Source organism: Eubalaena glacialis, chromosome 10, assembly GCF_028564815.1.
Source record: "Eubalaena glacialis isolate mEubGla1 chromosome 10, mEubGla1.1.hap2.+ XY, whole genome shotgun sequence".
In the NCBI taxonomy this organism is placed as follows: domain Eukaryota; kingdom Metazoa; phylum Chordata; class Mammalia; order Artiodactyla; family Balaenidae; genus Eubalaena; species Eubalaena glacialis.
In genome coordinates, this window is record NC_083725.1 from 4,953,220 (window position 1) to 4,965,580 (window position 12,361).

The 12,361-nt window shown below is 45.1% G+C and overlaps 1 protein-coding gene across 2 annotated transcripts in view; it reads left to right on the top strand.

The window, feature by feature from the left end:
- The first annotated feature begins 5,190 nt into the window (after positions 1 to 5,190).
- ARHGAP32 (Rho GTPase activating protein 32) overlaps positions 5,191 to 12,361 on the top strand; it is a 291,298-nt gene continuing 284,127 nt past the window's right edge. For both annotated transcript variants that reach the window (XM_061203062.1, XM_061203063.1), the window contains exon 1: positions 5,191 to 5,269. The gene's annotated coding sequence lies outside the window, so the exon portion shown is untranslated. The remainder of the gene's footprint in view (positions 5,270 to 12,361) is intronic.

Consider the following 12,361-nt stretch of genomic DNA (forward strand, 5'->3'; position numbering starts at 1 on the left):
GTTGGAAGTGAAAAGGCACTTCATTTAATTTGCCTTTGATTTTCTGTGCCTCTTGATATGTAACTTCTACATTTCAAAACCTAATTGCAAGGTTAGGCTATGATTTTGCCGTATAGGAATTAGATTATTCATTAATGCCCCTCTCCATTGAATCTTTATATAATCTTAGATTTCCAGTATAATTTGTTTTGATTTGATTTGCAGTGAATTGCAAATGATATCATTTTATAATTTGCACTTGTTCCCACTTGCAATAAAGATACATCCATAGCAATAAAGAATGGCAGAAAATAAGTGAGGATATAGATCCTGTATTCTGACAGTACCATTTATTCATGTATTAGGCAACATGGATACAATGGTGAATAAACAAAGTCCTGCCCTATGGGATGTTCATTTTAGTGAGAGAGGCAAATAATAAATAATCAATTTCAAAACACAATCATGGGGACTCTCCTGGTGGTGCAGTGGTTAACAATCTGCCTGCCAATGCAGGGGACACGGGTTCGAGCCCTGGTCCGGGAAGATCCCACATCCCACATGCCATGGAGCAACAAAGCCTGTGCACCACAACTACTGAGCCTGCGCTCTAGAGCCTGTGCTCCGCAACAAAGAGTAGCCCCCACTTGCTACAACTAGAGAAAGCCCGCACGCAGGAATGAAGACCCAACGCAGTCAAAAATAAATAAATAAATTAAAACAAACAAACAAACACAATCATTGATAAGTGCTGTTAAAAAAAAAAAATAGCAGAGGAAGGGGAGAGAAGGCAGAACTATTTTAGAAAGTAGTTGAGAAGGTTAATTTAAAAGCTAGGAAGAGGGACTTCCCTGGTGGTCCAGTGGTTAGGACTCCATTGTTCCAATGCAGGTGGCGCGGGTTCGATCCCTGGTGGGGGAATAAGATCCTACGTGCCGCCCGGCTCAGCCAAAAGATTAAAAAAAAAAAAAAGCCAGGAAGAGGTGGTTCTCCCTGGTTTAAAGACCACGTAGCTGGAACAGAGTGAATGGAGAGGTGAGTGTCGGCTGAAGAGATTTGCAAGGCTGGGGAAAGGACTTTGGATTTTATTGTAGTGTTATTAGAAGCACAGAGCACTGAAGAGTTTTGAGCAAAGAGAATGACTTCTTACTCATATTTTAAAAGAAATTCTCTGGTTGCTGAGTTGAGACTGGACCATGGAGGGGTAAGAATAGAGGTAGGAGACCACTTAGTCACCCAGGGGAGAGATTGTAGGAGGCAGACGTGGGTGTTAGCAGTTAGGAGGGAGGAAAGAGATTGGATTCAGAATATGTTTTGAAGGTAGAAGTGGAAGGATTTCCTGCTAAAATGAATGTGGTGTTTGGGAGAAAGGGTTGTTTTTGTCCTGAGATGGGGAAGACTTGAAGGAAGCAATTTTGGGTGTTGGTTTTAATACAGAAAGTCCAGTGTTCTGCTTTGGACACATGCAGTTTGAGATATTCAAATAGAGAGGTCACGGAGGCAGCTGGGTATAGGAGCCCGAAGTGCTGGCGAGAGGTCAGGGTTAAAGATATACATCAGTGAATGGTGGCTATTTAAGGGCAAGGGCTGGGAGAGACTGCCTTGGGAGGGCTCGTGGAAAGAGAAGAGGAAAGGCCCAAGGTCAGAGCCGTGGGGCAGTGGACATTTAGAATTCTGAAGTGGAGAAGGACTCAGTGGAGGAGAGAGCAGTAGAGCTAGTATCTGGCTAAACATTCAAAAGCAGATATGTAGATAGGTACAGCTGGTGTTAAGGTTTAGCGTCTGGAAGAAAAAAAACCTTTGTGGGAGAACAGCCAAAAGTTCTATATTATTGTGATAGAGGCTAATGAACCAAAATGTGACCGGGAGAGGACAGAAGAGGGGAAGTTTATCATTTTAATGACTGCCCTGGGGATTCAGCACTACTGACCACTTCCTAAGATGTTGCCCAGTAGTAGTTTCTTGTGGTAAAGGGTTCAATGTTTAGAGAGGCTACTCCGTGGGCATCCAGCTTAGCTAGGAGGATGCTATACACAGACAACACACCTTTTTCAAAAATCTATTTTGTTATCCCGTTTAATGGGGACACAACATGGAGCTGGCCCTTTGGCCAGGAAGAAAATAAATAAACAAGGCAATGTCAAATGTCACTTTGGGAAAATTCTCTCTTAAGCCTGGCTGGCTTTCAGCAACTCATTTTTCTCAAGTCAGCTGTTGAGCCTTCAGTTTGGGGATGAGAATAAGTTTTCTCTCTCTCCCTTGCTCAAATTTCCAGGTTCTCTCTAAAACTCAAGGTTAGGCAAGCAATGCAGTCGTCTCTGTGGCTGCTCTCTGTGCTGGCTCGACTTGTCTGCACCGTGACGCTGCTTCAGTGCCTGGAGGGGACTGCAGTGCAACAGATCTGAGATGCCAGGAGTGAGCCCAGATGCTACTGTCAGGAAGACAACAGTGTCAAGGCCGAGAAAGGAGGCCAGGAGGAGGCCTCCGACAGCTTCAGAGACAGAGGGAATTTGCCTTCTCCCCGGCTCCCCCCAACCCCTCACCGTGAGAATACTGAATCAAACTATAACAAATGCAGTTATTTACCGTTTTACATCCAGACAGGCTTTTTCTTTTTTTAGGGAATGTTGCAATTATTGGAATATATGTATTGAATCACTAAAGGTGTTACTAGGACAGAGGTAATTGGTTACAGACTCTGAAGCACCAACTTCAGATGGCTGCAGAGTTGCCCAGAAATCACAGCCTTCTGTTTATCTGCAGGTATAGCAAGAATAACTACTTACCTGTAGGCTATCTGGATGCTTCTTTCTAAGGAGGGGAAGTGCTGGCTCAGAACGAGAGTAAGGAACATCAGCACCCTTGAGCTCGCTCAAACACCCCTGACATCTGGAATACACAGCAGGAATCCATTTCTTCTTTCTCTGAACTAGACAGAATACCAATGGGGGGAAAGTTACCAAGATGTTTTGAGACCCTGGAATAGAGTATCTGTGTCATCCAATGTATGTAGAGATCCCAGTTCCTGTAGGTATTATTCACCTTCTCCACCAGCTGAGCATAAACCATTTAACATTCGGTCAGTACAGCTGAATTTGGGGGTGTGATGGCCAAACTCTGGGATGTGAAGTCTTTCTGAAAGAATACAGAATGTCATTATCTTAGCTGAGAGTAGCCAAGGGATGAGAGCCTTGGGCAAAACTCCATTCTCACGGTGACTTGGTTAAATGTCCCATCCTGACCTCCTCTTGACATCACAGGAGATTTTATGTTTCATGCTCACCAATCCCTGGGAACAACACAAGCTATTAAATCCCTCTCTGCATACTCTTCTCTCTCTGGCAGAGATGGCTCTCTGTGGCCAAAAGGTGAACCCATGGAACTCCTGCAGTTGGGAGAAAGAGTTATTTTTAAACTATGTGTTTGTGTGAAGCTGCAGGTCTCTAGTTTTCTTCATTCACCTGGCTGTTTCTCCAGCACTTAGAAGTACCCATTAAGACCGTTACAGATCCTAAGTGTACCAGTTTCAAGTAGATGGCTACCATACCAGGATACATTTCTTTAAAGTACACGTCTTTAAATTTTCCAGTCCAACCCTGTGCTTCTATGGGAAACTCATTCCATCCTTTCCCTCCTTCTCTGCTAGAAAACATCTAGAATTTTGGTCTTTAAAAAAACTCTGGTTATACTGAAGTTGGCAAGAGTGAGATTATTATGCATGTTCACTCCCTAATTTCTCTCCAGGATGTGGTGAAACCCTGCTTCATGTCCATGCCCTTGAAATTCTGCTAACTGTGGTCAAGGCCACGTTTTATATTCAGTGACGCCCACTGAAATGACTAAACGCCGAGTGGACCTGAATCTCTGCAGTGACATTAGATGATGCAGTATTTGGCATGGGTGGGTTTGGGTACTGGGTTAAATTATGTAGGTTAACCCCCTCCCCAACATTTAGATTCCAAAGGCGTCAGAAGGAGGGAAAGGTACAAATATAAAAGAAAAAGATCGAAACAAAAAAGGGAGAATGTCAAGATCTGTTCTGTTACACAGACGCTTGTTGCAGGTCGAAGTGCTGCGCAGCCTTCAGAGGCTGAACAAAAGGAACAAGGGCAGTGCCATCTACGGGCAGGGGTTCACTTGTCTCCTGGCCATGCACCTTCGGGGGCTGCTACTCTTTCACCCTTTCTTGTCCTTCCTCTCCCCTGCCAGGTCACTTCCAATCTTCTGGTCCATAACCCTGAATGAAGAAGACAACCAAAGGAACTTTTAGGCCCAGATTCCAAATAATAACCGATGCGAGTTGATTTTACACCAATATGCGCAAGAGATGGAGAGAAGAGGAGCTTCCCGACTTGCGGCAATGCCCCTCTCCTCCGCCGCACGGTGACAGTACCCAGGGGTCAGCTGGCAGTGGAGAGGAGCCACTGCCATAGTCTCGGAGGATGTGTCTTCCTGCTGCTGCTGCTGCTGCTGCTGCTGCGGCAGGTTCAGTGTTTTTGCACCGCAGCGCAGTGCAGAAGCCGAGGCTGCAGACCTCGCCCAAACCCCCGAGCCGGCGTCCGGGCCGCGTTCCCGCGCCCCGCCGACCCCAGAGCCTCGGGGCGGGGGGGGCGGGGGACGAGCCGCGCGCCTCTCGCCGCCCTCCCGCCGCGCACGTGCGCTCCCGGGACAACGGCAGGCGAGGCCCGGGCGCGCCCCCGCCGCCCTCGGCCGCGCGCGCGCTCCGCCCGCCCTCCTCGCGCGTGCTCGTGCCCGCGACGACGGCGGCGCGCCTCTTCTCCCCGCTGCGGGCGTCGCGGGCGCTGGAGGAGGCGGAGCGCGGGAGGCGGAGGCCGGGCCGAAGGCGGGCTCCGGCGGGCGCGCGCGCCGCGAGCGGGGCGGGGGCGCTGCGGGGGCGGCCCGAAGGCGGCGGGCGAGGGGCTCGGAGGCGGAGGACCGCGTCCCCGGGGCCGACTCGGCCGGGTGAGGGCGAGCGCGGTGCGTGTCGGAGGTGGGGACTCCGAGGCCGCGGCCCGGAGCCCGGCGTCCCCGCCCCCGAGCCTGACGGGGCGACGCGGCGGGATGAGGCGCTGGCGCGGGGGGCGCCCGGCCGAGCCCCCGCGGCTGCCCTGGGCGGCCAGGCGCTAGGCTCGGCGCGCGGGCGGTGCTCGGCAGCGGCGAGGACCGGGACGAGGACGAGGACGAGGAGGAGGAGGAGGAGGGCGTCGGGCCCGGCGCCCCGCAGGGCAGACACGGAGCGGCGAGCGGGGCGCAGCGACGCCGCGGCGGCGCGGCGGAGCCGCGGGGCTCGGTAAGGCGGGGGCCGCGGGAGGGCCGGGGGCGCCGGTGACGTGGGCAGGCGCCGCAGGGGAAGGCTGCGGGGGCCTGGGTTTCCTTGTCGGGAGAAATTCTTTTTAAAGTAAAGGTTGGGGATCGAATGTTCTTAGAAGGCCATCTCGGGTTTCCCCCGTCCCCGCCGACTCCCTCCCCGGCCTCCCGGGGCGGACCGCGCTCGGGCCGCTGCCTCCCGCGCCCGCCGCTTCCCCGCGGCCTCGTCGGAGCGGGCCGGGCGGTTCCTGGCCTGCTGCGGCGCTCCGGACCCGAGGCGCGGGCGGCGGGCCTGGGGGCTCCGGGGGCGTCCTCGCCGTGCCCGCCCCCTGCCGTGCTCGCCGGCGCACCCGTGGAGTTTTCCCTCTCATCTTTCTAATTGGCTGAAGTTGCCACTGCACATTGGACGGTGCTGGTGACTTAGTGCCCTTTTCCCCCGCCATCACCCCCCACGCCCCCGGCTTGCCTTTCTCGTTTTGTTGACTTGAGTAAATATTCATATTAAAAAATTACCCAAACAGATGACGAGAAACGGCAGAGGGAGAAAGTCAAAGCTGATTTCTTAGCTGTCGTCTACTTCTGGACCCTTTATAACTCCACCTTCTGTTGCGGAAGCTTAAGGAAGGTGGGGGGGAGGAGGAAGAGACCCCCAGCAGGATGCTTGGGATGCAGTTTGATAGTTATCTTTTAGGAAATAGAATTTGAATCATTATAATTTTGATCCGCATGCAGAATTGCAGTCTGCTTTTAAACTGCTTGGGGCACTGCATGATGCTACATGGATAGCTGGCAGCTGGGCCACATTGCATTGTTGTCAGCATCTCTTTTATTTTCCATTCTTTCAGAGTTTTGTTTGGCACAGATTTAGACCTTTTAAGTCAATCTGAATGGGAATAACTTCTGATACGTTGGTTGCTTTTGTAAACGTTGTCTGTATTTGTATTTCTGTTGGAAGAAAAAAAGCATATGGTGCTAGAGTGCCCTGGCTCTTAGAGTCCAGAAAATGTGCTAGTTTGAATCAGTAATTGAATTTGTTGTAATAGTTTTGGGTAGTGACTGTTGTGATTCATTATTTTTCCTTATTGGGTAAATTGAAATCTAACTCGGAATCTTGACATTTGGTCCTTGAACTTGAGAGTGAAGGAAATAGAAGCTTTAATTGCTGCTACAACACGACCTCAAAGTTTTTCAAGCCCTCATTGGTGTGAATTATTTTTTAATAGGGCTGTTTGTGAAGATGGGATATTATGATGTTGTGATTACCATTTTCAGGAATATCTGGAGTCTACTTCATTCCTAAAATTGGGTGTGTGATGCTTTATAGAATAAGTATTCTAGAATGGTGTGAGGTTGGAACTATGCTCAAGCTGGTTATCTTCATACCATCGTCCCTATAGCCGTCCGTGGAATAAAGCAGCACTTTGGACAGAGACTTGTCCAGACCTAGCTGGGGTGGAAGCCCAGTTTTTTACTGTATGGTGATGCACATTGAGGTGGGTGATAGCGTGTAAGTGGGCCACAGAGGAAATGTTAGTTGGAAGAACCTTCGTTGGTTATATAACTTTTTGTTTTCTAGGGAGAGACCAAGAAGCAGACAGGCAGGCTCAACTGTCATTAGTGTCTTTGATGTTCGTTTGAATTCCAGTAGTTACGTTCCTCTTATTTTCTTTTCCTAACCTCCACATTATTTTCCAATCACCAGAAGCTATTCCACAGTTGGGCCAAGACTTTAATGGCATTTCATTCATCTCCATTTCTCTTTCTCTTATTCTCTGTTTAGATGACTTGTTCAGCAGTTTCGCCTTTCTAAGTTGGTCTGGGTGTATTGTCTGCATAGTACACATAGATTCACTATTGAGTCTAAATGCATTTAACAAATGTCAAGAATTAGCAGCTGTTTTCTTCAGAAGACTGTGATAGCAGAATAAAAATCGAATGAAATGAACTAAATGTTTTCATTGCATTTAAAGATTTTGACAAATATTCTTGAAAATCTTAAGGGTTTAACCCATTAATGTGAAATTTGATGTCCATGGAAGTAGTTAAGAGGCAGCGAGGACTTGAAATCAGGTCGTAGTTGCAGTTATGCTGCTTAGTAGCTGTGTGGCCTCGTCCCTGCTTTGGGCAAGTTATTTACATTTCTGAGCCTGTTTTCCGTAGGTGTAAAATGGGGATGAGAAGGCTTGCACTGTCTTCCTTACAGAGGAGGGGTCAGATGAGAGAAAGGGTGTGAAAATGCTTTGTAATACTTCTTATATGCGTAAGGTATTACTGTCATTACCTATAAACTTAGTATTGAACTGTTTTAAATGTCTTAATATCAGTTTTAAAAAATGCACGTAAGGAATTAGAATGTGTTAGATCTCTTTGAGTTCCAGAATCTTGTGATTCTATTTCATTCTTAGGAAATCCATATGTGGTGTCTACAGTTTTGGACTCCGGAGTTTTTGATTATTTTGGGACAGATGTCAAGTTTATTGAGACTTTGAGCTTCTTTAAAGTATCAGTTCAGAATATTAAAGGAGATTACAAGTTAGGAGTTATGAAAAGAGCTGTTTAGCAAAAAATATTTTATATTTGTCTGCATTATTTAGGACAGACATTGGCAAAATTCAGCATGTAGGCCAAATCTGGCCTGCAGCTTGTATTTTGTATGGCCTATGAACTAAGAATGAAAAATTTTTAAATGGTTGAAAAAAATAAAAAGAATATTTCATGATGTTCAAATTACATGAAGTTCAGATATCAGTGCTCATAAATAAAGTTTTATTGGGATACGGTCATACTTGTTTATGTATTGTCTGTGGCTGCGTTGGCAGTACAGCAGCAGAGTTGATTTCTTGCAACAGAGACAGTATGGCCCGCATAGCCCCCAAATTTTATTAGCTGGCCCTTTCCAGAAAAAGTTTGCCAATCTTTGATGTAGGACTTAAAATTTTTGCTTTACTTAGCACAGAGTTATTTCCTATCATAGCATTATAGGGGTTAAGACCCCTGGAAAGGTAATAATTTTTGCTTTGGAGTCAGATAGACTTGTATTTGAGTACCAGCTGTGATATAAACTTTGATTCTGGACAAACAAATTAACATCTTGGTGTTCAGGTACCTCCTTTGTAATCAGAGAATATAGAATCTGTCTTAGAAGGTTGTGATGATTAAATGAAATGTCACATGTCAAAGCTTAATACGATTTAGGCATACAGTAAGTACCTAGTAAGTTATACATGACAGTGGTCATAAATTCTAGTGTAAACAATAAGCCTAAAATATTGCACATCACCTTGCCCCAGTATTGTAGAATTGTTCTCCTGAGTGGTATGCTACTTGGTATGGAATTTTCTCCTTTACTGAAACAATTAGTTTAGTTAACAGCTGATAATTGGAATAGCTTGAGAAGTTTCCCATATGTTGTACTGTATTTTTATTAATCACTTGCTTATTTAGATGATTAAGAATGGGTGAAAAGGTAATTCTGCTCTGTTTTTCAGAGATCCTGGTTCTTGATAATTTCTTGGTATTAATGTATGTTTGCAAGCTGAATTTAAATACCAGTTCTCTGTTGGTTTTGGTGTTTCCTGTTTTTATTTTTTTGAGAAAGATATTTGAGAAAAAACATTAAATAAGGCCAAGGTTAGATAACTTTTTAAATGTATTTGACATTCTAAGTCTTCCTCATGATTTGCATTAGCATCTCTCTAATATCCTCTTCAGAATTGGAATAATAAAACTTAATTTTTTTCCCTAAAGATAGACCTAGTGTACTATCTAGAAGCTTCGATGTTAAGCTGCTTTCTGAAGTATTTGGTTTAAATTATCTTACAATTGACAAATTGGATGTGCTTCCCAACTTCAAGTGCTGGTTTATTTAACATTAATCCTAAACTAAGAGTGAGCAAATAAACAGAGGCCATTGTTCTGACTGAGTCAAACAGAACAGAATTGGGGCCAGTGTGACTCTTGCCATCCTACAAATTGTGCAGTTTTACACCTTGGATGTTGCTTACATGCAGTGGGATGATCCAAGGGAGACATGGGAGGGCACTCATGCTGTCCCCATTCTGTCCTTGGTGGGGCAGAGGGCCTTTCATCAAACTGTAGAGCTGCAGCCCCTGGAAAACTACACTGCAGGGTTCTAATTGTAGCACCTCAAAAACAGTAGAGGCCTAAAGAAGACCCACATGGAGACAGTATTCTCTTTTGAGGTTAAAACATATAAACAACAAAACCAACCAGAGATTTCCTCTTTGAAGAGATGCAGGTTGAGAGGGAATATTCCCCATGGTAGCAAAACGTAAAGATTTGGTAAAATAGGTGTTTATAGTTTCATAGTATACCTGGACAAGGGAACTTCCTTGGTATTTAAAGGAGATTGTTTTAGGAAGGTAAAAGGAAGTGAGAAACAAGGTGTTTGGTTTAATTTCTCATAAGAAATTTATGAATCAGAATGTTCAGAGTGGAAGTAGAATTCTGATTTTCAGGGAGATCCTATTATTTGGCTTATGATCATATATTCATTTACTACTTTATTTTATGCCATGGATCATAGTATACATTAGTATTGGAGGCTGTGGAGATGGAAAGCACTGAGTGGAAAAGCATACGTGACCCATGTGGTATGATATGTTTACGTTGTCTCTGTTAGGAAAGATAGGTACCACGCTCTGGGGAAGAATTCTAAAATAAATATTCCGTTCATTTTCCCTTAAAATAGTAAAATTTTTATTATCTGGGGTTCAGCCTTGTGGTCTTGGGCAGGCCATTTGATTGCATTGTTTTTATTCTCTTGTGTGTAGGATGGAACGGTAATTCCTGTTCCTCTTTTTATTGGAGAGGTATATGGTAAAAGGACTCTTAAGATGAGTAGTATTTTCAACAATTTTGAAGAACATATTATGTGTACTTTATAAATTACCTAGTATATTAAGGACAGACAAAGGAGATTTTTGTTTAACAGAAAGGAGATTTGAACTTGAAGTCAGGACCTGGGTTCTTGTCTTGGCTCTGCTGTAAGTAATCTGTGACTTTGGATGAGTAATTCATCTCTCTAAACCTCATTTTCCTTATATGTAAAATGAGGGGTCAGACTACAGGTCTCTAAGATCCGTTCTTGCTCCAAAATTCCATGATTCTCTGATTTTTTTTTTTTTTTTTTAAAGTAGGGACCATCCTCTTGCACTTGCCCAGTTTCCATTGACCTTTTACCTGAGGAGAACCTGAAATCCAGTGGTCTTCCGGATTCGGTAACAATCCTGGCTCCGGTAGGATGCAGGAAACCAAATCTCTTTTATCAGTGAACTGAAAAGTATCCATTCAGTACAAGTGAGTATTTTGTACCATGCTAAATGCAGTGGAAGATAGATATGAAAGAAGGTGGCATTGAGTCTCTGCCCTTAGGAAGTGTTCATTCCACTGGGGAGATAAACTATATTATGAAGAAGAATATCTATAAAAGAGTAGACAAGGGGACAGTGGGATGATCCCTGATCTGGCAGTTCGAGGACTTGGATGTACTATTGGAGAGGATACTTTGTGGCTTTATGGCCTTGTGGCCTTGAACATTTGTAACATGAGCTTTGTAGACTGTCTCCAGCTCTGAAATTTGGTCATGTTCTCTTTGACAGAGAGGCAGCATCTTTGAATCAGCCTGTTAGGAGACAGCTCAAGTGAGAACTACTCAATCCAGGCCAGATTTTTATGTTCATTTTGCATAATTGCTTGATTTACTGGATAGAAGGAAAGGGTTACTTTAATTTGCTGGAAATGCATTCAAGGGGCAACTTTTCTTCTGGAAAAGTCAAGCATGTGAGAAGTGACAAGAGACCAAAGTGTCCCTGCTTCTTGGTCAATAACTCTGAGCCCTGGATCTCATTCATTTTTCCCTTCTTAAGGCTTTCACTCCTGCCATTATTTTTTTCTTTAAATTATCATTCTCTCCTTACTGGATCATCTCTTTTAGTATGCAGACATGCCCTATATTACTTGCAGCAGTGATGATTAACTGTTCACCAAATGCCATTCTGTGCAGCTTCATTTCAGTAATAGGGCCCTCAGGTTTTCTCTGGCACATGGATGCCCAACTAGACTACATTTCCTAGCCTCCCTCTTACAGCTCGATGTGACCACATGATGAACTTTGGGTAAATGGATATGACCAGAAGTGATGTGAGTGATTTCTGTGTCATGGCCTTAGAAAGGAAAGCAGGTTGCTTTCTGCTTCCTCTTCCTTTCTGCCAGGAGAATGTAGTGCTGGTGCATGTTATTCAACCTTGCTGGTGAGAGCAGCACTTTAGGGGGGATGGATCGGTAAGATGGATCCTCGGATGGTCTCGTGGAGCAGAGCCGCCCTACCACTGCTCATTTATCTCTGGGTGGTTAAGTGAGAAGGGAATACAGTTTTGTCTTGTTGGAGCCCCTAATACCTTAACTGAATAAATCACCTCTGTTAAACCAGCCTCTCCTCCACCTTATGTTTCCCTTCAGCTGTTGCCCAATTTCTTTGTTCCCGTTTGCAACAGGAGAGGTTTATGTTTGCTGTGTCTACTTCCTTACCACTGATTCTCTCTTTAGCCTGATCCGTTTGAGCTCCTGTTTCTCCACTTACTGACATTGTTTTTAATCAAGGCTGCAACGACCTGTGTCTTGTCAAAGCCAGTGATGAGCAGTGTCTATGTCTTATTGACCTCTCATCAGCATTTCACATTGGCCAACTACTTTCTCTGACCTCGTAGCTACTCATTCTCTATGTCTTTTTGCAGCTTATCTCTACCCACCCCCACTCTAAAATTTGGAGTGTCCCTGGGCTCTCCTCGTGTGATTTCATCCATTTCCATGGTTTCAGATACCATTTATATGCTGAGGGAGCTCAGATTCCTTTTTTTTTCCCCTTGAACTCTAGACTCATCTAACGCCATTCCTCCACTTGGATGTCTAATAGACCCCTCAAATGTAACGTGAACAAAGCAGAACTATGAGTTACTCTTTCTTTCATTTACTCTTCCCTCCACCTTTCCGAAGTCTTCATCTTCTCAAGTGAAGTGACACCACTGTCTACCCAGTTGTGCAGGCCAAAACCCCT